Source organism: Miscanthus floridulus, chromosome 9, assembly GCF_019320115.1.
Source record: "Miscanthus floridulus cultivar M001 chromosome 9, ASM1932011v1, whole genome shotgun sequence".
Classification (NCBI taxonomy): Eukaryota; Viridiplantae; Streptophyta; class Magnoliopsida; order Poales; family Poaceae; genus Miscanthus; species Miscanthus floridulus.
The window spans coordinates 134,875,101-134,898,838 of record NC_089588.1 but is presented as its reverse complement, the minus strand read 5'-3'; the positions used below and the strand labels follow the sequence as shown (position 1 = coordinate 134,898,838).

At 42.4% G+C, this 23,738-nt stretch overlaps 1 long non-coding RNA gene across 4 annotated transcripts; it reads left to right on the top strand.

Moving 5' to 3' along the window:
- Positions 1-21,523: 21,523 nt before the first annotated feature.
- LOC136483010 (uncharacterized) lies at positions 21,524-23,254 on the top strand. 4 transcript variants are annotated; one of them, XR_010765279.1, is made up of 6 exons: positions 21,524-21,662; positions 21,754-21,944; positions 22,022-22,135; positions 22,260-22,324; positions 22,515-22,563; positions 22,997-23,254. It is a non-coding gene; the product is annotated as an uncharacterized lncRNA (long non-coding RNA). The 4 variants fall into 4 exon arrangements; XR_010765277.1 differs by having other exon boundaries at positions 22,201-22,324; XR_010765278.1 differs by having other exon boundaries at positions 22,039-22,324.
- The last annotated feature ends 484 nt before the right edge of the window (positions 23,255-23,738 follow it).

Genomic DNA, 23,738 nt, shown 5'->3' with positions numbered 1-23,738 from the left:
GGTAGGAAGAAAGCTACGAGCAAGTCCCAGGCAACCTTCGTGGATGAGGAGTCGTCTCTTTCCGTGATCGAGAACCAGGAGTTCGTGGCCATGAGGGCTGCCCAGAAAGCTTGGCCGGCTCCGACAACAACTGAAGACCAGCTCCGCGAGCTTGCCGGCGATGGTCTGATCTAGAGCAAGGGCATTACTGAATGGAGAGTTCTAGGCGAGCATCGGGTCCCTGCTCCAGGTCCTGGTGAGATTATCCTTTTCGTCTCTTTTATCCATGCCGGTCTTTGCCTTCCTGCTTCCGCCTTCCTTCATCAATTTCTTGGTTATTTTGGGGTTAGTCTGAACCATCTAACTCCCAATGCTATCCTCCATCTTTCTGTTTTCGTACGTCTCTATGAAGCTTTCCTTGGAATTTCTCCTTCTCTTTCTCTTTTCCGTCACTTCTTTCATTTGAAGCCTCAACCTCGCCGTGAAGACACCAATGTTCTTGGTAGCTGTGGGATTCAGTTTCACCAGGGTCTTAAAAACAAGTTCTTTGATTATGACCTGGTTGATTCTGTGAGGGATTGGCATGCTGATTGGTTCTATGCCGCCAATTTGATTCCTTATTTAGTCGTACATTCTAGATCTGGTCCCTCGGTTAACGACCGGTGGGAAAAGAACTCCCTGATGCCGGCTGAGGTTCAGGCGATCCAGCCATTTCTCGGTAGGATAAGTACTCTGAAACAGTAGGGTTTGACCAGCTTTGGTATTGTCTCAAGCTTTCTTTGTCGCCGTGTTCAGCCTCTGAAGGAGCGAGAGAACCTTGGCTTCGAGTACTCTGGGGCTGAGGATCCTTCACGCATGGTCCCCGCCCTTGACTTGACCGATGAGGAGGTTCTCGAGCGTCTCCAGAAGATGCTAAAAGGAGCAAGCGTTGTCCCGCTTACTGTCTCTGAGTTCTCTGCCAACAACCCACCTCCAGCTATAAGTCATTTTCTCTTCGTGCGGGTACTTTCTGTATTTCTTTTCCTGTATCCATTTTTGCTTAATTTTCCTTGTCTTGTTGTTTTATTCTTTTTGTATGAATTGGGGCTCAACTTTGTTGACCCGATCCCCCTTGATGTCCTCCCTGTCATGGTGAATACTGGGGAGAACCTTGCTGGGGCTTCTGTAACCAGTAAGTTCCCAATCACCACCGTGTTTCCTGGAGTTTCTTCCAGAGTTGTTGATGTATATGAAGAATATGTTCCTCGTCCAGTCCCTTGAGGTCCTTGTAGTGTCTCGAAGAGGGGGCGAGCAGATGGTTCTTCATCTGGTTTACCTACTTCCAAGAAGTCTCGCCAGCCAAGTACTCGTCCAGGTACTCCAGTTGTAGCTAGCATGCTCTTAGGTGAGCATATTAATACACTCTGTCCCTTTGTCTTCTTGTTTTTGTCTTGAACCGAGTTCTTTTGTTCTTTTTTCAGCTGGCGCTATGGTGGCCTTGGTCGAGACTGAGGAAGAAGAGAACAATGATGTGCCCCTTATCATGCGGCGATGAGTTGTTTTCTTATTTCCCTGCACTTGAAACCTTCTTTTTGTTTTGACTTTGGTTTTGATCTTTTTGTAGTAAGCGGTCGTCGGGTATGAGCTCTTCTGAGGCTCCTACACCGGGTTCTTCTATAGCTCCAGAGCCGAGTTCTTCCGTAGCTCTGGTACTGGCTACACCACTCCTGCCGCCGAGTGGCGGGGATGTTTTTGCTGCCATGGTTCCTCCCGCAAGGTCTTCTTTTTGTTTTACGAAGAAGAAGATAGCCGGGTGAGTGGATTCTGGTTTCGTCTCTTTGCTTCTGTTCTCCTTTTTTCTTGTTCTCATTGGCGAGTTTCTTTATCAACTTTTAGGCATTCGTCTTCTCTCGTCCCTCCGTCGACTTCTTGCCAGCCCTCTGTTGTGCCACCGAGTATTGAGTCTCAGGACTCGCAGCGCACTGTCGGTGAAGTGGTTGTGGGGGCGACAAGGCTTTCTAGTGACGATGCTGCTGCTGACTTGGTTGCCCCGGAGGTGACCATGGCCATTGCAGTGGACTCATCTAGGGAGGTAGCTGGGACTTCCCATGATGTGTCCTTAACCTTGTCTTCTCCGCATCGACCATCTTCTCCCTCCGCTCCTCTTTCTACTGAAGATGTGGTTCATCAATTTGATGCCACTCATCGGTTGTCAGAGTTGACCGCTTCTTGGGGAGACTTCGCAACCTTTGCAACTTCTTTTGGAGAAAAACTCCAAGTAAGTTTTCTGAAGTTCTTTCTTTGGATGTCCGTCTTTCTCCTATTCTTATGCCTTTTTTTCTCTCTTTCTTTTTGTTCAGTCCTTCTCTCGGGACCATACCAGCTTCTTCTTCTCGTCGGAAACCGAGAAGAAGTTGTCTTCCGAGTTGAGCGCCCTGAAGGCAGAGCTAGATCTCCGCCAGGCCGAGATGGAGGCTGAGCATCAAACACATCAGAAGGAGGAACAAGGTCTTCGTGCCCGGGTTGTTGAGGCCAAGAAGTAGAGGGATGCCGCTATCCAGGAGGCCTTAAAGAATTCGGAGGCCATGAAGAACTTGGAGGCCGTGAAGAAGGAGTGCAACGGTATTGCGGGTTCTTTTTGTTTCCTTCTGCATTCAAACTCTCCTTTCTGCTGACTTGTTGTTTGTTGCCTTGTCCAGCTCTCCGAGTTGAAAAGCAGAAGCTCTCGGAGGGCATTGATGAAATGAAGACTCTTGTTCATTCTAGTCACAACAAGGCTGAGGAGGTAATTACTCATGCTGAGGAAGAACTTGCGCTTGCTAAGTTGATTAGGCGTGGAGCTAATAGAGATCTTGTGCAGGCCCAAAAAACTATTGAAGACTTGTCTGGCAAGTTGGCGACGGCTACTAAAAACTAGAAAGCTTTGTGGAAATCCTTTCGTTCAGTAGCCAATGTTCTCCGAACTCCAGCGGATGATGGGCAATCTTGGGCTCAGTTAATTCCTCGAATTCCGACTCGTTTCCAAGAGTTCATGAAGAGGTGCGCCCAACTATGTACCAAGAATGTCCTGGCCCAGGTTTGGGTTCTTGCTCCAGTGGCTCCTTTGTCCAAGATAGCAGAGGAAGCCTATAGTCAAGAATACATTGATACCGTTGAGAGGATGGAGCCTGAGGTTGAAGACTTAGCTAGTAGAATTGTAGATAATCTTAATATTGTTATCTCTTCTCCTGATGATGATGCTTGATGTATTTGACCTTTATGCCCGTGCTTTGTAATATGACATTATACTTCTTTTTTAATGAAGATTTTTTGTTGATGTCTTCTTTGCCTGTATGCCTTGTTTATTCCTTGGATGATTTGTCCAATTGGTCAGAGTTACTTGACTTGCCGAGTACTTTGTCTTGCTTTCGTCTTTGCCTTGTAAACAACTCTACGCGCTATCTTGACAAACTTTCTTGATTTGTCGAGTACTTTTCTGCCCCATGTAAACAACTCGTTATATATAGATCTTTGTGTTGTCAACCTTTCTTGATTTGTCGAGTGCTTGTCTGGCCTTCTTTTATGCCATGTAAACAACTCGTTATATGTAGATCTTTGTGTTGACAACCTTTCTTGATTTGTCGAGTGCTTGTCTGGCCTTCTTTTGTGCCATGTAAACAACTCGTTATATGTAGATCTTTGTGTTCTTGGGTATCTCTAGTGTAGCCCCCGAGCCTCTTGCTATTTGGAACAAGTAGCTGGAGGGTCTTGTCTTGAAATTGCTGTGGTCTATGCTCAGGCTTAGTTTTAGTCATTTTGCTTTTTGTTTCGGGTGTTAGCTTGTTAGCTACCCTCATCGGTGGGCTCAAGCATCTTTTCAGCTATTTTGCTTTGGCCAGGATGCTCAGGCGTATTTTCAGCCATTTTGGTTTTTATTTCGGGTGTTAGCTTGTTAGCTACCCTCATCGGCGGGCTCAAGCATCTTTTCAGCTATTTTGCTCTCGGCCGGGATGCTTAGGCGTATTTTCAGCCATTTTGCTTTTTATTTCGGGTGTTAGCTTGTTAGCTACTCTCATCGGCGGGCTCAAGCGTCTTTTCAGCTATTTTGCTCTCGGCCGGGATGCTCAGGCGTATTTTCAGCCATTTTGCCTTTTATTTCGGGGTTAGCTTGTTAGCTACCCTCATCGGCGGGCTCAAGCGTCTTTTCAGCTATTTTGCTCTCGGCCGGGATGCTCAGGCGTCTTTTCAGCCATTTTGCTTTTTTATTTCGGGTGTTAAGCTTGTTAGCTACCCTCATCGGCGGGCTCAACTGTCTTTTCAGCTATTTTGCTCTTGGCCGGGATGCTCAGGCGTCTTTTCAGCCATTTTGCTTTTTATTTCGGGTGTTAGCTTGTTAGCTACCCTCATCGGCGGGCTCAAGCGTCTTTTAAGCTATTTTGCTCTCGGCCGGGATGCTCAGGCGTCTTTTCAGCCATTTTGCTTTTAAGAAACAACTCGGGGAAAGCCATGATGAGACATATGTTTATCGAGAAAGAATCATCTTTATTGATCATGAATATTGATGTGTCACAACGATACATATGTTTTTGGTGAGCGCTATCTTTGTTGATCATGAACGTTGATCTCTTGTGTCTTGTATACATATTTTCCCTTGAGTTGTTTTCATGCGTAGAATCTTCGTAGCTGACTGATGTGCCATGTATTGTTGACTTCTTTTCCGTCTTCAGTTATGAGCTTGTATGTGCCCGGTCCGATGACTTTTGTGATGATAAAAGGACCTTCCCATGGACTGAGTAGTTTGTGACGTCCGTCGGTTTTTTGTATTCTTCTTAGTACTAGGTCTCCGACTTGTAATGATCGAAACTGGATATTCTTGTTGTAGTGGCGCCTTAGTCCTTGGAGGTATCTTGCTGATTGCAGGGTAGCGTTTACTCTGACTTCTTCTGTACTGTCGAGTTTGTAAGGAAAATGGACCCTTGGCCCATTTACTTTGGATTTTGGTGTTTGATGACCAACACAACCAAATTGGACTAATGAATTTGCAAGTGTTTGTTTTGTAGTTCAATAGGGTGCAAGACGTGACTTGGACGAAGGCGACGTGATGATCCGATGATCAACACCTCAAGCAAGACATTAGAAGCACAAGAGAAGACCCAAGATATCAAGCAAAGTCCAAGCATGAAGATTGGAACCAAGCCGTACGTAAGATCGCGAAGAAACGAGCTCACTGTGGTGACCGGACGCTGGACCAAACGCTGGACAAGCGACCGGACGATGCGACCCGAAGCTGGCGGCAACCGACCGGACATAGGGCATCAGCGTCCGATCGAGTATAGAGAGGTTCCAGGCGCGCGAAACTGCGACCGGACGCTGGCAGCGTCCGATCGGTAGTTCGCGGCTGCAACGGTTGGGACGACCGGATGCGTCCGGTCAGGACGATTCAGTGTCCGGTCAGTAGCAGTTTCGCGGGAGTTCGACCCCAACGGCTACTTTCTCAGTGGGGCTTATAAATACAACCCCCAACCGGCCATTTGACAAGAGTGGAGCTGAGGAAACATACCAAGGGTGTTGATACACCATTTTAGTGATCTCCACTTGCATAGTGCTTAGTGTTTCATCAGGTGATTAGCGTAGGTGCTTTGCGAAGTGCTTAGGTTGATTAGACCACCGCTTATGCGCTTGCTCTAGGTGTATGCCTAGTGTTTAGTGAGGTTTGCATACCTCTTGCCACCCCGTGCTTGCGAGCACAAGAGTTGTACATCGGAGGGGCTTGAAGTCTTGCGAGATCGCATCAACCGCGTTTGTGGTGTGGCCGCCACCGTGTACCGAAGGGAACAAGGCCCGCGGCGTTTCGGCCGAAAGCTTGATAGTGAAGACGGCGGGGAGCATCTGGGAGAGGCTTGCCGAAAGGCACATCGGAGACCCACTTGCGTGTGGGGAAGGCCCGAGGCTATCCACGGAGTTACCCGACCGGGAGCTTGGCCCTTGCGAGGGATTCCCTGCGAGGGGCTCCAACGAGGACTAGGGGGAAGCTTGCACGCTTCTTGATACCTCAGTAAAAATACTGGAGTCGTCGACGGGAGTTTGCATATCTCTACCTTGCTCTTTAAGCTTCCGCATTTACATTGATCATATTATTATCATTTGCGGTAGAGATAGCAACACACTAGCAAAACCGTAGTTGCACATCTAGATAGATTATCTTTTGCGTAGGTTTTGCTAGAGGTAGAAAAAGAGGCCACAGTTTGGAGTTAGATTTTTAAGTTGCCTAATTCACCCCCCTCTTAGGTGTCCACGTGTCCTACAGAGTTCTAATCTTCGGGTGTGTTCTGCTTCTCCTTCGTCGTATTGCTCTATCCTTAGTGACGTCTAGATCAAGTCTGCGGGTAGTACGACTTCTGATCCGTACATTAGGAAGAAAGGTGAGTATCTGGTGGCTCTGCTTATTTGAGTCCATAGCCCCCATACAACCTTGGGTAATTCTTCAATCCATTTTGATCCATAGTCTACTAGTTCTTCATATAGTCTTGGTTTTAATCCAGCTAGTATGAGTCCGTTTGCCCTTTTGACCTATCCGTTGGCCTCTGGGTGTGCGACTGATGCATAATCCATTTTGAAACCACAGTCATGTACCCAACTTTTGAATTCTATGGCCGTGAAGGGAGAACCCAAATCCGTGATGATTCGATTGGGTATGCCGAAGCGGTGCATAAGGTCTTGGATGAACTCGACTGCTTTGGTTGCGCTGTATTTTGCTAGTGGTTTGAATTCAATCCATTTGGTGAACTTGTCAATTGCCATGAAGATGTACTCGAATCCGCCTTTTGCTTTCTTGAGAGGTCCTACTTGATCCAGCCCCCAGCAGGAGAAGGGCCAAGCAGGTGGTATGCAGATGAGGTTGTGGGCTGGCACATGAGCCTGTCTTGCGAACATATGACAACTTTTGCATCTTCTGACGAGTTCTTCTACGTCTTTCAAAGCGGTTGGCCAGTAGAAACCAGTGTGAAATGCTTTGCCGACTAGTGTTCTTGAAGCGGCGTGATTTCCACAGCAACCTGAGTGTATTTCGTCTAGGATTTGTTTGCCTTCTTCAAATGAGACGCATTTTAGGAGTACTCCTGATGATGCGGCTCTTCTGTAGAGCTTGTCCCCTACTAGGACGTAATTCTTGCTTCCGCGAACAACTCGTGTGGCTTCCTGTTTTTCCGCTGGCAACTTATTCTCTTTCATGTAATCAATAAAAACCTAGGTCCATGAAGTGGTGATTACCAAGATCTGGGTGCCTTTGGCTGAGATTTGAGGGGTTATTTCACCGGGTTGTTTGATAGAGGGGGCTGATAACTCCTCTATGAACACACTGGGTGGGACCTCAGCCCTGTCTGATCCAAGCTTGGCAAGGACATCTGCTGCAATGTTGGAATCCCGCAGGACATGTAGAATTTCTAATCCTTGGAAATGTTTTTTGAGTTTTTGGATTTCAGCACAGTAAGCACCCATGTTTTCTTTGGTGCAATCCCAATCTTTGTTGACTTGGTTGATGACTACTGCCGAATTGCCGTATACGATTAATCGCTTGATTCCGAGGGTAATTGCCACTCGTAGCCCATGGATGAGAGCTTCGTATTCTGCTTCATTGTTGGTAGCTTGCCATAATATCTGAAGGACATACTTGAGTTATTTTTTGTCCGGAGAAATTAGGAGGACGCCTGCACTGGCTCCACCTAGCTTGAGTGATTCATCAAAGTACATCTTCCAATGATCAAGGATGGTGCTTGACATGGGTTGTTGAATTTCTATCCATTCGGCAACAAAATCAGCAAGGGCTTGAGATTTAATTGCTTTCCACGGGGTGAAATCGATGTTGAGAGCATCGAGTTCAACTGCCCACTTAGATATGCGCCCTATTGCGTCTCTGTTGTGTAAGATGTCTCCGAGTGGGAAATCTGTCACCACGGTAATCTTGTGGCTTTCAAAATAGTGACGAAGCTTGCGTGAAGTGATCAGTAGTGCGTAGAGTAGTTTTTGCACATGCGGGTACCGGATTTTTTATTCTGACAGTACTTCGCTGATGTAGTATACTGGGCGTTGTACTTTATACATGCGCCCTTCTTCTTCTCTTTCTACTACTATCGCCGTGCTGACTACAGTAGAAGTTGCTGCAATGTATAGCATCATGTCTTCGTCTTTCTTTGGAGGTGTGAGGACTGGTGAGGAGGTGAGGTATGCCTTAAGTTTCTTGAAAGCTTCATTGGCTTCTTCCGTCCACTCAAACTTGTCTGTCTTCTTTAGTAGTTTAAAGAAAGGTAACCCTTTTTCGCCGAGTCTTGATATGAAACGGTTGAGTGCCGCCATGCAGCCTGTTAGTTTTTGTACATCTTTGATGCTTCGAGGAGGGCCCATCTCTGTTATGGCTCGAATTTGCTTGGTGCTTGCTTTGATTCCGCAATGACTGACCAAGAATCCAAGTAGTTGTCCTGAAGGAACTCCGAATACACACTTGTTTGGGTTCAATTTCCACCTCCACCTTTTCAGATTCTCGAAGGTTTGTTTTAAGTCTTCAATCAGTGCATCCGGGTTCTTTGTTTTTACAACCACGTCATCCACGTATGCTTCTACGTTTTCACCGATCTGATCACCAAGGCATGTTTAGATAGCTCTTTGGTAAGTGGCTCTAGCATTCTTGAGTCCAAACAACATGGTCTTGTAGCAGTAGGCGCCGAACGGAGTAATGAAAGATGTCTTGCTTTGGTCCTGTTCTTTTAATGCGATCTGGTGATATCCGGAATAGCAATCAAGAAAGGATAATAGGGTAGATCCTGCTGTTGAATCAACTATCTGATCAATGTGTGGTAGCCCGAACAGATCTTTCAGGCAGTGTTTGTTGAGATCTGTGTAGTCGACACACATGTGCCACTCGTCTGTATTCTTTTTCTATACTAGAACTGGGTTTGCTAGCCAATCTGGATGAAGGATTTCTCTGATGAATCCGACTGCCATTAGTTTTATAATTTCCTTTTTCATTGCTGCCTTCTTGTCGGGAGAGAATCGTCGTAGTCATTGTTTCACAGGCTTGGAGCCTTCATTGATATCAATTCTGTGCTCAGCCAACTCTCTTGGGACCCCTGACATGTCGGCCGGCTTCCAAGCGAAGATATCCTTGTTGTCCCGAAGAAAGTTGGTGAGTGCGAGTTCCTATTTTGCTGATAGGTGTGCACTGATGGTTGCCGTTTTTGAGGGATCACCGGTGCCCCGGTCAATTTGCTTGACGTCGGCTTCTTTTGGTGGTGCTAGGATGGTTGGTCTTTTAGCCAGTATCTCTAGTTCTTCTTGACTTATTTCTACGGCGATAGTGTCTATTTCTTTTCTTCCATCATTTGCCTGTGCTTTTGCTGCAATTTGGATTGCCTGAACATCACAGTCAAATGCGCGCTTTAAAGCACTCCAAAGAGAAAGAACACCGTTAGGCCCTGGCATCTTAAGCAATAGGTACGGATAATGCGGTATTGCCATGAATTTTGCTAGTGCTGGGCGCCCGAGGATTGTGTGATATGATGAATCGAAGTCCGCGACTTCAAACTTGATGAACTCTGTGCGGTAGTTCGAGGGAGTCCCAAAAGTAACCGGTAGAGTGATTTGTCCAAGTGGCATTGCTGCCTTGCCGGGTACTATGCCATAAAAAGGTGTGCTTGTTGGTGTGATCATCCTGGCGAGTTGTAGTCCCATCTTCCTTAGAGTTTCTGAAAAAATAATGTTGAGTCCAGCTCCTCCGTCGATTAGTACTTTCATAACAGTCATACCGGCAATGGTTGGATCTAGAACCAGTGGGTAATGGCCTGCGTTTCCTATGCTGGTCCATTGGTCTTCTCTTGAAAATTGGATTGGATACTCTGACCAATTGAGATATCTTCGTGTAGCAGGTTCTGCTGCCATGATGGTTCGTAATGCTAGTTTTTCTTGATGTTTGCTTCTGGAATCTAGAACCCCGGCAAAGATTACTGCCACTGTCCCTCTGGATGTTTGGAATCCCTTGTCTTCATGGTTGTCTCCTTCTTTTTTCTGATTGTCTTCTTTATTGTTTCCCTTGCTATCTTTTCTAGTGTATCTTTCGTTGAAGGTGTAGCAATTTCCGATGGTGTGCTTTCCATTGGGGTGCAAGGGGCAACATATGTTCTCAATGTCGTCATATCTTCTGGGCTTGGTAAATTTCTTTGATTTGTCAGCCATTGCCACTGTGTTGTCTGGACCTCGCTTTCTCTCCTGATGTCTGTTGTTTTGAGGATTTTGCCTGTCCAGGTTGTCTCTATTGTTTCTATCCGGGAATCTTTCTCGTGTCTTCTCCTCTGCAATAATCATCTTTTCCACTGTTCGTCTGAATTCTTCGTTGTTTCTTGGATTTTCTTTGCAGAAGTCTTGAAATTGCCACCTAGCCATGATTCCGTGAGAGAAAGCTTCGATTACTTCTCGTTGTGTGATATCATGTACTTGAGCTCGTAGTTCGCCAAATCATCGATAGTAATTTCTGAGACTTTCACCTCCTTTCTGCTTGAGTCCTTTTAACTCTCCGTGGGTAATTGGGTGTGTAATAATACCCGTGAAATTTTCACAGAAAGCTCTTTGCAAGTCCTCCCAATTTCTGATTGATCCTGGATTCAATTTGTCAAACCATTGAAGTGGCATGGTTTCTAGGGCCATGGGAAAGAATAAGGTTTTGATGTCATCGTCTCCTCCGGCCAATTCAATTGATTGTGAGTAAATCCTGAGCCATTGTTTTGGTTCTGTCTTGCCATCATACTTGGAGTGGTTGGACGGCTTGAACTTGTGAGGTAGTCGTATTGAAGCAAGTCTGTTTGCGAAACAAGGGAATCTATCATGCGTTCCGGCTTCTGTGTATTCTGATTCGGCGCCCCCTTCTTGCCAACTGTCGTCTCGGTGAGAGTAGTTTTGCGTAGCTGTCCGAGTAGGTGCTTTGCTTCTGGCCTTTCTTGGTTGTTCGACTCAGTTGTTTTGACTATGATTTCTTCGGCTCTCTCCGTTGTGACTTCTGCTTGGTCCAAGTCTTTCGAAAGCAGACTTCCTTTGATTTTGATCTTCCTGTTCATGAGATGTTGCCCTTCCGTCATGCGTCCTAAGGATTGTTGATTAGAGAAAGTCCCAGAGCTATTCTTGTTTTTCATTGGGATATGAGGTGGCCCTGAGTTCTTCTAGTGCTTCTCGGATCTTATCGTAGGGTGTATTTGCTGCTCATCCTTCTTTGACCTCTCGCTCTGATTTTCTTTTGTTGTACTCGGCTAGATCTGACTCATATTTGATCCAAGTGTCCTTTTGCTGCTTAGCACGGCGTTGACGTCCTTGTTTCAATTTGTTCTTTCTTTCTCTCGCTTGCCTCTGACTCTCAGTCTCACCATCGTGCCCCTAGATAAATGGTGATATGTTGGATTTGGATTCATCTGAAGACCTCACGTTGGGTACTTCTAGGGGGATCAATGGTGATCAAGGATGGCGAATCATGAATACTTCTCTAGCGTGAGTTGTTCTGTCATCGTCGTTGATTTCTGTACTGTTAGAGCTGTTGATAACTTCAGTAGAGGTTTCAAGGTCATAGATCGAATCTCCTTCTTAGTAGGGTAGAGTTGCTATTGTCGTATCGTCGACTAGTTGGGTGCCGTCATCCTCAGGAATGGTACCTGGCCAGTGAACGATGCAGTCTTGAGATGTTATAGTTAAAACGAGACCTTCCTAGGCTCCTTTTAGTGGCATTCTAAACACGGGATAGGTGGATCCTTCGTGCCATGTCTGATAAGGTGTTGCCATGTTGTGGGGTCCGAATGGAAGAGGACCCGACTTCTTTGAAGTACTCTGAGTGTACTCCAAGTAGTATTCTTGATAGGTTGACGTCATGTTCTGGAGCTTTGTTAGAAAAGAACTCGGTTTTCTGAAAGAACTCGGATAAGACTTCGTCTCGGAAATGGAACTTGAGTCTGAATCGGATGCGTGAAGTCGCGCAATCCGAGTTGGATTGGACATTACGAGCTGCGTGAATCTTCTGGCAAGCTGATCTGTCGTTGTCGTCGAAATGAAAGAGTCCTGATGATGATCTGAATCTTCGAGGAGATGGCCTTGGAGCTTGCCATCATCGCCTGCCTCGCAGATCCATGAACCGAAGATGAAGATTGATCCCTTCGAGAAGATCATGTTGTCGAGGCCCATCTAGCTCTCGGATGCAAAGTCGCCGAAAGCCCCTACCTGGTGCGTCAGCTGTCGATGTTTGACCACCGATAGCCTGCCACGGGGGTCCCCGGGGCAGTATGTTCAAGCTTCAGTGTATGCAGAACTCGATGGTAAACGCAAGAGACAGTTGATTTATCCTGGTTCGGGCCCTCGATCGATGATCGAGTAACAGCCCTACGTCCAGTCGGTGTTAGCCTTTGCGTTGGATTGATTATAAAGTGTTGTGTTGTACAATTGTTGTCTAGACTCCCGATCCAAGGAGCCCTGCCCTCCTTTATATAGTCAGGAGGCTAGAGTCCTAGTCGGTTTACAATGAGAGTTCCTAGTAGGATTACAGAATAATACTACTACTAAGATTACAGGGGAAGAATCCTAGTTAGGCTAGTTCTTCTCCCTTCCTTGCGGGGTATCCCGTGGGTCCCGTACCGACAGTAGCTTTCCTGAACATGTGGATGAAAAAATTCATCTTTTGTGGGGTCATCTTGAGGACCAACTTATAATCATAAATACATGGCAGAACATCTAGCAGCCAGCAATGAAATCTCCCTCGAAAAATATCTGCTGGGATCTGCTTATCACCTGATGCACCAAGTATCTGTTCAATTACTGAAAAATGAACTAGTGCATACCATCAGTGGCCCTTGGTGGCTAATACAATTGTGGCTGAATCTGTACATGCATAAGACTACAAAACCCAATCTTAGTAATCTGAGCTTTCCTTCTTCCAACTTTGCTGAAGATTATAAAGGAAAAGAAGGAAGAACTCGATAATGTATGAATTATGGTGAAGCTGCATCAGCCATAACAATTGCTGTTGATGTAGGCCACCTTTTTAAGAAATTTTTTAAAGGGTTTTATGCAAACATCTTGACTTGGCTGTCTTATGATGAGGATGAAGACAATGAACTAGTTCTGCCAGTCAAATTTTGGTTTGAATTAGGCTGCTCAGATGAAACAACTGCTGCAATTTTTAGTTGTATTATCAAACCCTATGTACTGCCAGGCGAATTTCGCCATGGCCGTGGCAAGATGGCTACTGGTTCTTTTTTTACAGATAATCTCCCAACTTATGAATTATATAATCCTTCTTTTGTGGCCTGTCAATTTGGCCTTGGTCAACTACCTCCTCGACTATTCTTTAGGAACACTCTGAAGCCAAGAGAAGGTATCAGTGAAATGATAGAAGCTTCTAAAGTTTTTCAGTTGAGATCAGACCTTTCTTTCTTTTACCTGCATGAATGGACAAAAGCTACATTCTCCTCAAATTTGTTTGATTCCTGGTGACAAGAATGACACTCTCACCTCTTCTATAGTGCAATTCATCCCAACTGTTTGGCCCTAGATGAAGAATTTGCTTCTAATAGTAAGGTAACTTACTATTTTCCTTTTAAAAGGATTACCTAACAAGTTCTCCATTCAACTCATCTATTAAATTCTTTTGCAGGATACCAAATTTGATCCGCCAAGTGTGGACAGGAAAGGGCATCCTATAGAATACTATCCACCATGTCTAGCCTCAAGAATGGGATCAATTGCACCCACTCTAGAAAAGTTGATGAAAACACCAGCTGCCCAAACAATACTCACATATCAGTCTTCAAAACGTAAGGCAACCCAAGGTGTAACTCAGAAAACCACCACTGGGAAGAGACTTCGTAGAACAAAATCATCAATTGCTCAGATAACTTAACTTATCTTCTCTCTTAAGATGATATCCAACTTCTAATTCAATCCCTTCCTTGCAGCCATCGACTATTGCATCTCAATCGGCCTTAGGTGCTGAATTGTTGTCCTAGGCATTTGAATCGGCATCCACCAATCTCTCATTGGCTAATCCTTCTAAAGAGCCGATTACAATTGAAACAACCGATGCTTCTAACAGACCCAAAAATAGCAGAAGATGAGAACCTCTCTACTTCACCTCTTGATGCTACTAAGGTATCTCCTCAAGCCTTTTAATCTTATGTAATTCTCACTCTTCTCTGATCAGTCTCCTTTATCAGATACCACCTGAGAAAATAGCTGCACAAGAGCAAAGGTCTAACAATCCAACAGTTGAAGATGATCCTATTGATGCTGATACCCAAACTATTGATTCTCCAACTCAGCAAACAGTCGATGGTAAGAAATTCATATGCTCACTCTTATCCTTCTATAACAAATATAAACCGAAAAACTTCTTGATGCCTGCAAACACTAGCATCGAAAGTCCAGAGCCGATTCAACCAAATGTTGAAAAAGATATTGGCACATCATCGACTGTTCCTTCTTCTTAGCCAGAGTCTCCACCAGAAAAGGTACTATGCTCCCCTCACCATTCATCTCATTGTTATCCCATTTGCCATTTCTAATAAGATTTCTTTTGTTCACATGTAGGCACTTAATTCTCCAGCTCTGAGCTACTCCTTCAATTTTGAAGAATACATAGATGAAAGTGAGATTAGCTCATCAGCCATTTCTTTCTAAGAAACTTTATCAGATGAGACAAAAAATTGGCTAAAAGACATGCTGCCAATGCTCGAGGGAAATCTAGCCGATTTGGTCCAGGATGCAGACCCAATGAGAAGAATCTTCTTGGCCATCAAGGATAATTTGACCCCAAATCTTGCTGAGGCCTTGTAACACCCTAAAATTTCCATGATTTTAAAATAGCAAAAAATGAATTAATTATGTATTTCTGTGAACATTTAAATTTAGGAAAATAATATTTTTGTTAAAAATAAAATCAAATATAGGCTTACCTACATGTTTATGCATTCATGCTGCTGCATATTATTTTTGTATTGTAATCTGAACCATAATGATATCCTTGTGGAATATTTATCTGTCGAGCCCCTTGCTGATTTACTGTTTGAAATCTCTAATTAAAAAAATAGGATCTATATCTCTACGAATTCTTTAAACCGATGGCGCTATTTTTTGAGCCGACAGTGGTATTTGGCTTGATGTACCAAAATTAACCATCTGATTCTGAACTTGTCCTATCAGCTGTTTCACATGCTGCACTGATGATCTAGGATTATATTGCATTTGACTAATAGTAGCACCCTGAATTTGCTTAGATGAATTCTGAATTGTCTAAGCATCATCACTCTTAGCTAGTGCTGCTTCTTGATGGCTAGTACCGGCTTGATTAGTCCTCTAAGTCGACGGATGTGGAATATTATAGTAAGCCGGTCCAACCTGATCAAGTGAAAATCCATGAAACACCTCCTTCATGGTATTGTGAAATGTATTCAAGAAAGCTGTATTATGATTCAATATTGCATCACGAACAGATTTGTTGACAACTTCTACAAAGAAACGCCTATCATTAGCTTTGTCTGTATCTGACTGTCCATGCATCAAAACTCTCGACAGTGGATATTTCTAAATAACTTTATTCTCACGTGTTTTGGTGTATGACAACAAGCAATTGTTCTGAAACTCCTCTATAGCCTTACCAATGACATCTTTATCCTTATCAGGTAAGTCTTCATAAGGTTCTATAAGACTGTCCTTGTTGTTGTGAACCCCGATGACGATTATGGTCCCACTGGGCGTGCCAAAAAGTATATTGACACAAAAATATGGCGATGTGATCAACACACAGCAAGCCGAAAGATCTGAGTGGAATGAGACCAAAGATCTGCTTAGCTTCAATACAGAACCAACTGATTCTGAAAACCCAACGACGTGCCAGTCAATTTGACCTACAATTGACAAGGAGAGAAAATCTTATCAGTAATTTAAAGTGTAATATGTCGGTGTTGCACCAAATAGTTCCAAATATGTGGCTAGATAGCCGATTCAATAAGGCTATCGACTAAATAGTCGATATCCGGCGTATCCATAAGAAGCGATATAAGAAATCATCATCGGCTAAATTGAACATGATCGATATAAAGTGTCAAGCTGATAAGCTTGATGAAAAGAGTATAACAAGCGAACAAATTGACTGTCTAATATAAATAAATCTACAAACAGTTTGAATCTAATCTATTATCATCAACAGTGAGGTTCAATCGAATCGAAGCAGCTATGATAATGATAACAAACTAAAGCCAAAGAATATATAAAACCATCTATATGTTGATAGATTCATGAAAACATGCTATATGCTTGAGAGTATAGGCAAATCGGCTAAAATAGCCGATGTAGTCATAGCAAACAAACATAGTACATATCTTGATCATGAACAAGACCATTAATCGATAATTTCTAATATAAAGTCTTACCAATGAGGTTCGACTGGATCGATGCAGCTATAGTAGTGTCATTAGATTAGATCTCATTAACTAGTGAGCTTATTCAAGATTGAAACATGTCTTTGGATGCATACTATGTTTGATTGGGATAGAGATAAAACAGTCGATCTAGCGGAATTAAGCCATCAATTATAAGATTTGAAGCATGACCAGATTTAAGAACGACCAATTAAGATGATATGATGTCGATCTATCTCTATCTCAATCAGATGATTTGTTATAATCAGTAAAACATTAATTATAACAAGATCGATAACTGGTGAATCAACCAAAGACAGCAAAGAAAATATTACTAATCTTAGTAGATTCGATAACTATTGATATTGTATTAAACAACAAGTTATTTAATACAAGGTCGATAATTTTGATCTATATTATGATTCGTAAGAGATCAATCAGCTGATGCAGTCTTATAAACTACGATACAAGTCTTATAAAAGATCAATCAGCTGATGCAGCTTTACAAGCACAATACAAGTCGTGATGGTACTCACAAGCAAGCTGGAGGTCGATCAGTCGATGCAGGCCTATTTGCTAAAGATCTCGCCAAGATCTACAGTACTCCTACTCCTAATGCGATGGTGAAAGCCAGAAAGATTGTATTGATTGTGTGTTCGTCCTTTCTTACAATAACCAGGGTCTAATATTTATACCCGGAACCTAAACATGAATCCTACTCAAATACGACTCATTACAATTCTTGAAATAAAAGAAAACTTTCTAATTTAATAATAACTTGGACCCTAATCTTATTTGTAGAGTCCGACACATCTTCCTGACGCCATTCAAACATAGTCCATTGACACCGTCTGCTGACGTCATCCATAAAATAGCCGATTCTGACATTACATCTAAATCAGCTGATATCGATTCACATCTAATCGATTCCTTGATGACACACTACTAGAAGCTTCGAGTTTCTGTATTCTTCTTCCTAAATTTTGGTGTAAACAAAATATAAAAAATACACGTACAAACAACCTACTGTTACAAATGCACTCCACTTGTGCTAGATGGGAGACTTTTAACCTGATGAATTATTTGGTTCCCCTGAAGAAACTTATCCAAATGATTATTTGTTCACTTGTTTTGTTTGATTTATGTCATTTCAGTTTTGTCTTGAAATATTTGTTTTCTAATTTGAACCAAATTATGCGGTAGATTTAATGAAACTAATTCAAAGTTTACAGATGTTTTAAAGTTAAAAAATTAACTTAAAACAAAATAAATTACTCGCATTTTAGAATCTGCAAGTGGAACGCCAGGCAATACGTCTACAAGTTAAGTACCCTCTCCATTCTAAATTGTAATTCGTTCGTGGCTTAGATCTAGATACAAATAGTATCTATGTATCTAGAAGAGTTAAATTAAATTAAAATTTGAAACAAAGGGGGTAGTAGCCAGTGGCAGAGCTAGGATTTTTTTAGAGCCTGGGCGAGACGTACCGTAATACTAAGGATACGTTTGACAAGCTTTCGGCTCCTCTAAAATGACTTCGGCTCCAGTTCCTCATGTGGAATATCTTTTTTAATGGAACTTAAGTTCTTTAGAAAACGTTTGGCAAAAACAACATAAGTCATAATTTTGTAATAATTTGTATTATGTTTGTGAGAATGAGCCAAGAAAAGCCAATTTTCTGCAGCCGTGGCTCCTCTATATAAAAAAAGGCTCTAGCTCCTCCTGGCTCTTGGGCTAGTGTAGTGGGTTCCTAACTACATGTTCCAGTTATAGGGTTCTTGGCTAGTGTAGTGGGTTCCTAACTACATGTTCCAGTTATAGGGTTCTAACAATCTACCACTATTATGTCTTGTTTGAATGAGATTCTAAAATCCGGATTCCGGTGTTTCTTAGATTATGTATCTGTCTGTTAGAATCCTCCAGGGTTCTAGGCTGTTTGGATGGAATTCTAGAATTTTGTGTTTTTTGCTATCCGAATTCTTAAAATCTAGGCATGTGGATCCAAACGCTATCTAAGGACCTATATATAAAAAATCATTTCAATGCAAGTTAGCCTAAATCTTGTTACAATTGTGATGGGTTGTTGACCTTGGCCTATCTGGCAATACGTTACTTGGTATAGGCATTGATGTTGGTAGTAGTATTAGGATTATCATCACTATTGTAGTATACATACTACATCTACTACCAGGTGAGCCCGGGCACTGGCCTAGGGTGGCCGGGCCTTGGCTCCGCCCCTGGTAGTAGCTAAGCTACATAGACCTCGAAGATGGTTTAGTAAAGCCAGACCATTGAGACTTGAAAGGATACCAATTAAACTATGTTAACAGTAGATAAGACATTATTACAATTAGAATAGTGTCCATTTCCAAAAAGGAAGAAAGAAAAGGGAAAAAAAATGAAAGGAAGAGAACGAGAATAGATAGAGACAAGTAAGAAGAGAAGCGAATGCTGCCTCACGCGTGGTTGCACTGCAAAAGTGCAAATTGTAGATAACGACCGTTCTTAATTCGATACCGAAACGCACAGAAAGCTATTCACCATTATTTATTGGACTGGAGTTGGAGAAATGATCCAGTACATGTCTGCCACGTTTTTCCGACCTCATAATTTGACATGGATGGATCAAATGACAGAGACTCGAGCTGTATCTGAATCCCAGCCACACGATAATCGCCCTGTTTATTTGAGCTTGTTTGGCTGATAAACCATGGCTGAAAGTACTGTTGGTTGACTAAGTGTAAGAAAAAATACTGTTCGTTAGCTGAAAAAGTTCGATTTATAAGCTAAACAAGCCCAAACGAACCAAGCGAATAACTGATGGACTGGCCGATTATTAGGCCGACGCCAGCTCGTAGCCATGACATGTGCCATGTCAGCGTGCCAAGTGTCCAGCCTCATGCCACAGTTTTTTTTTTCTTTAGAAACGCCACATGCCAAATGTGCGATCAGAATTCCTTCCTGTGACATGACCTGCAAAGATGGCCGTAAATGGGCCCCAATTTATCAGCGAGCCCAGGGCACACTTTGGGCCGTCGCATCGTATCTGCCACGTACGGGTCCGTACGACTCGGTCTCCGACTATCTGTCCGTCCTCTATACCCAATAAAGCTCGTATCCCAATTTGTCATTGTTGTTTATAACGGCCACTCCATTGATGAGCTCGTCCATGGCGAGGGTGGACATAGGTTGTGACAACCTTCTCCCTCCTCGCTCAGGTGAGCTCGACGGTGATGGGCCAGGGCTTAAGCTCAAGGATGTATAGGGCCTTGACCCTCAAATTTCATAAAGAAAAGTCATGAGGAAATAGCCAAGGATGTTAAATGTGGGAATACAATTTGAATGGTAATTTAATTTCCATTGTGATATATTCTTGAAAAATTCGAGATATGTTAATGCTACTTATCCCTTTCTTAGTTCATTGTATGATTTGCAAGTTCTATAACTAGCATATGGTCTTGCACATGCATTAAATTTCTCAATTGTCTTAATATATGTATTGGTCCACTAGTACGATAAGGAATAAATACAAGCAGCAACAAATGTATCACCTAATTCTAGTAGATTTCATTTACCAAAAATGCTAACTTCTCAAGATATGTCACACGAAATTTGTCGGAAGAATTAGCTCCGGCAATACCTAACAACTATTCGCGTAAGATGAATCAGATGGGTAGCACACAAGACACAGGGATTATACAAGTTTAGGCACGTGGTGCCCTACGTCTAGTTTGAAGTATCTTCGCTCTGTGTTCGTATGCAATGTTACAGGGGTCATGTTCTAGATAGGCTCCTTGAATGGTTGTATGTTGCATAGCACATAAGAAGAATGATGGCATTGTCATTTCCTTGCTATATCAAAGCTGTTGTCATTATAGAATAGGGACATGTTCTCGATGGGGTTCACATAATTGTGGTGGATGGAGATTGGAAATTATGAAAAATCATCCTTACTATGTTCTTGGTGAATAGAGGGAAATATAGTTTACTATCCACTTTTGTTTGTCAATAAATTTCGGGGGTGCCAACATTATGTCAAATAGTAATGATGATGAACTTGAATGTTAGAAAATAGATTTTATTACTTTTAAGTATGTTGGAGGCATTCCTTGTAAAAACAAAATCCAAAATATCTACACAACTATAATAATTAGCTTCTAATGAACAAACACACACATTCTTTCTTTTCTTGTTAATGTAACATGAACATGTATTAAACACAGAAAATATTAAATTCTCTATCATCTCACTTAGTAAACATCATTTACCTATGAACATGTATATGATAGAAACTAAATAATTGAATCATTTGTTCGTAGTGCAAAAAGATGTTGCGGCTATACCAAAATAAATTTCAACTCAAGGGAACTTACCCATGCTATTTGGTGCTTGCCACAAGAAATATCTCAACATTCATAACAGTGAGTAGACCTGTTATGGAAAAAAATATCACCAGGATATAATTAGAACTCACCAAAGAAAACAAAGCAGGATAATTATGCCATGAGAGAGGAAGAATGGATAGTAAGTGGACCTGTGAAGTTCACTAACAAGGGAGCCAAGGCCAGGAAGGATGATGAATTAGTGTTGAACCCAATTTATAGTAGTGAATTGATTTCAGAATCTTGCATTTAGTCTGATCGGTGCAATCCTAAGCGTATATCCTAAAAGTGTAACAAGCACATATCAGTGGCTGGCTAAAAAAACAAAGGGTAATGCATAAGAGGCCTTTGGATTAACAAAAAAAAATCAAACATTCCCATGGTTTCTGTTAAAAAAAATCAGACATTGCACTGCCTTCTCTTTGTGCACCCAAAATTGTGTAGGGATGAATTTTTGTTTTTCCCTTCCAAAATCACCACAATTATGTGATCCCCGTCTAAGACCAACCATCTCCCATAGAATCATAATTAAGACCCAATATGTTTTTAATAGATCTAATCTTTGTCTTAAAGACTAAGAAATAGAGCTCTATACAACACAAACCCCCCTCTACAAACGCATAGCTGCCAACGGAACCTCCTAGCGTTGCACGCCACAAGGTCCAACCAGCCAGTTAACCACGTCCGAAAAATATGCGGCCCATCACATCTAATTTAATTCTTTCCCCTATTTATTAAATCTATCCCCTCCTTTCTTATCTACCCCGGCCTCAGCAAAGAAGGTTACGGGGTGCACTGATTGGGATTGCGATTTGGCTACATCAACTGCAAGTTCGCCATCTCGTCGCCGGACCCCAGCCCTACTTCTCCGTCCAACTTGCCACGGCAAAGAAGAGATCAAGCAGTACTAGTACGTAATTATTCCCCTATACTCAGGTCTATCTCCCCACATCTCGATCTGTTGTTCTTGATGATTAATCTCTCCATGTCTCGATCTGCAGTTCCTGCTGACGATTAATCTCCACACATCTCGATTTGCAGTTCCTACCGATGATTAGTCTCACCACATCTCGATCCATAGTTCCCAAAGATTAATCTCCCCACATCTTGATCTGCAGTTCTTGAGGATTAATGGGTTGCATCCATTGCTGCCTTGTTCACGCCAACTGACGGCCTTCGACGGCTTTGCCTGGTAAGTCCGTGTTGTTTTTCGTAGCCTACGATTTCCTACGTACTACTAGATTCGATCATTTGACCCAACACAAACAGATGTGCACTCTTGCAAGGTCGAATTGCTGAGTTCAAAACTATTGGATTATGGATGCGTTCATGTGTTCAACACGTCTCTCCCATTCATATCTGGCGACCACACATGGTGATCAGGTATACTGCCATGCGACATTAAATTGTGTTTTCTCCTAGATGCGAGTATGCGACTCTTCCTGCAGTTGCTGAACAAGTGGAAACATGGCATGGATCTTCTGAAATCTGCACTCATGGAAATAAGGCACGGATCTTCAGAACTTTTGCAGTGTATGCACATTTTCCAAATGGCCAAATTACAGCAAAAAGGTAATCACATTACTATCTGCAATGTACATGGTTTATAATATATATTTTACACAAGGGTTCATGAAAATATAGAGACCAGAGATGATGCAAGTACTAGCAGACTACTTAACTGAACTTCATATAGATGCAGATATCATGGTAGCTACTAGTATTTTAGTAATCAAATGGACTTACTCCTTTTCTTGTTCAGTGGATCAGGAATATGCAACCTCTACGGAACTAACTGTTTGTGTGAGCTGGTATGACTTCCATTCTTTCCTTTATATTCCAAAAAGTCACAATCCCTACATATAACCTGCAATTGTAGTTGCTGGAATACAGAACCAGCTGTGCCAATGTATACTCTCTATAGTCCAATCTCACAATCTCAGTTATTCTTGCATGAAGCTATGTTCCCTTCTCTATGTACTGAAGCTGATTTCAGTTTTTTCCTAGTCTAAGAAAACATATATAATTGATGAACTATCTTAAAAGGACCATTGAAGTTCCAGTACTTTCAATCTGTTTTCCTCACTCAGTATTTCAATTGTACTTATCGTGTGTGGTTGTTACAACGAGGATTTTTACATGAATATTTTTCTAAGATATATGTGTTGTTCTTCAGTTTTTCTAAGATACCATTAGTGAAGTTTATTAAATTTTCATATGAGTTTATTAAATTTTCATATGCAGATTGTGGGATGATATAGGCTAAACGTGATTTGTAGATCGAGAAGAAAAATGGATGAGATACCGTGGACATGGTAATGGAGGGCTATGTAGATCGACAAGACAAATGGGTGAAATAGCCTGGACGTGATAATGGAGGGCTGGTGGCACTCAGAGGACTTATTTTTATTTTATTAACTCCCATATGAACACGTTGTGATGAACTATGGAGATGTTCTCGTTGTAATTGTACATCTATTTTTTAATAATATGGCTTAGTGTTATTTCTTGCGTTTGAGATGATATCTAACACTACCGGACTCCTTGAGTTTGCCGAGTGTCCCAAACACTCGGCAAAAGGCATAAAACACTCGGCGAATTGTTCGCCGAGTGTAACACTCGGCGAATTACACTCGGTAAAAAATGACTCGGCAAAGACGTCTTTGCCGAGTGTTTTTTGTCGGGCACTCGGCAAAGGGCGGACACTCGGCAAAGTTGGAACCGAAAAAAAAACCCGAAAAATGAGAATTTTTACCCAAAAAAAATGTAAATTTTTTTTAATTGATGGAGGCCCCCACCGGTCAGCGTAAATTTCACGGCTATGCGGCCGACGGGATTCGAACCCGAGACCTCCTGCTACGCACAAACCTCCTTTACCACTACACCACACTGTCACTTGTGTCTAGATTTAGTTTTAGTTCTCAATATATTATACTAAACCGAGTGTAAATTATTTGTTTGAGGCCCTAAACGAATTCAAATAAAA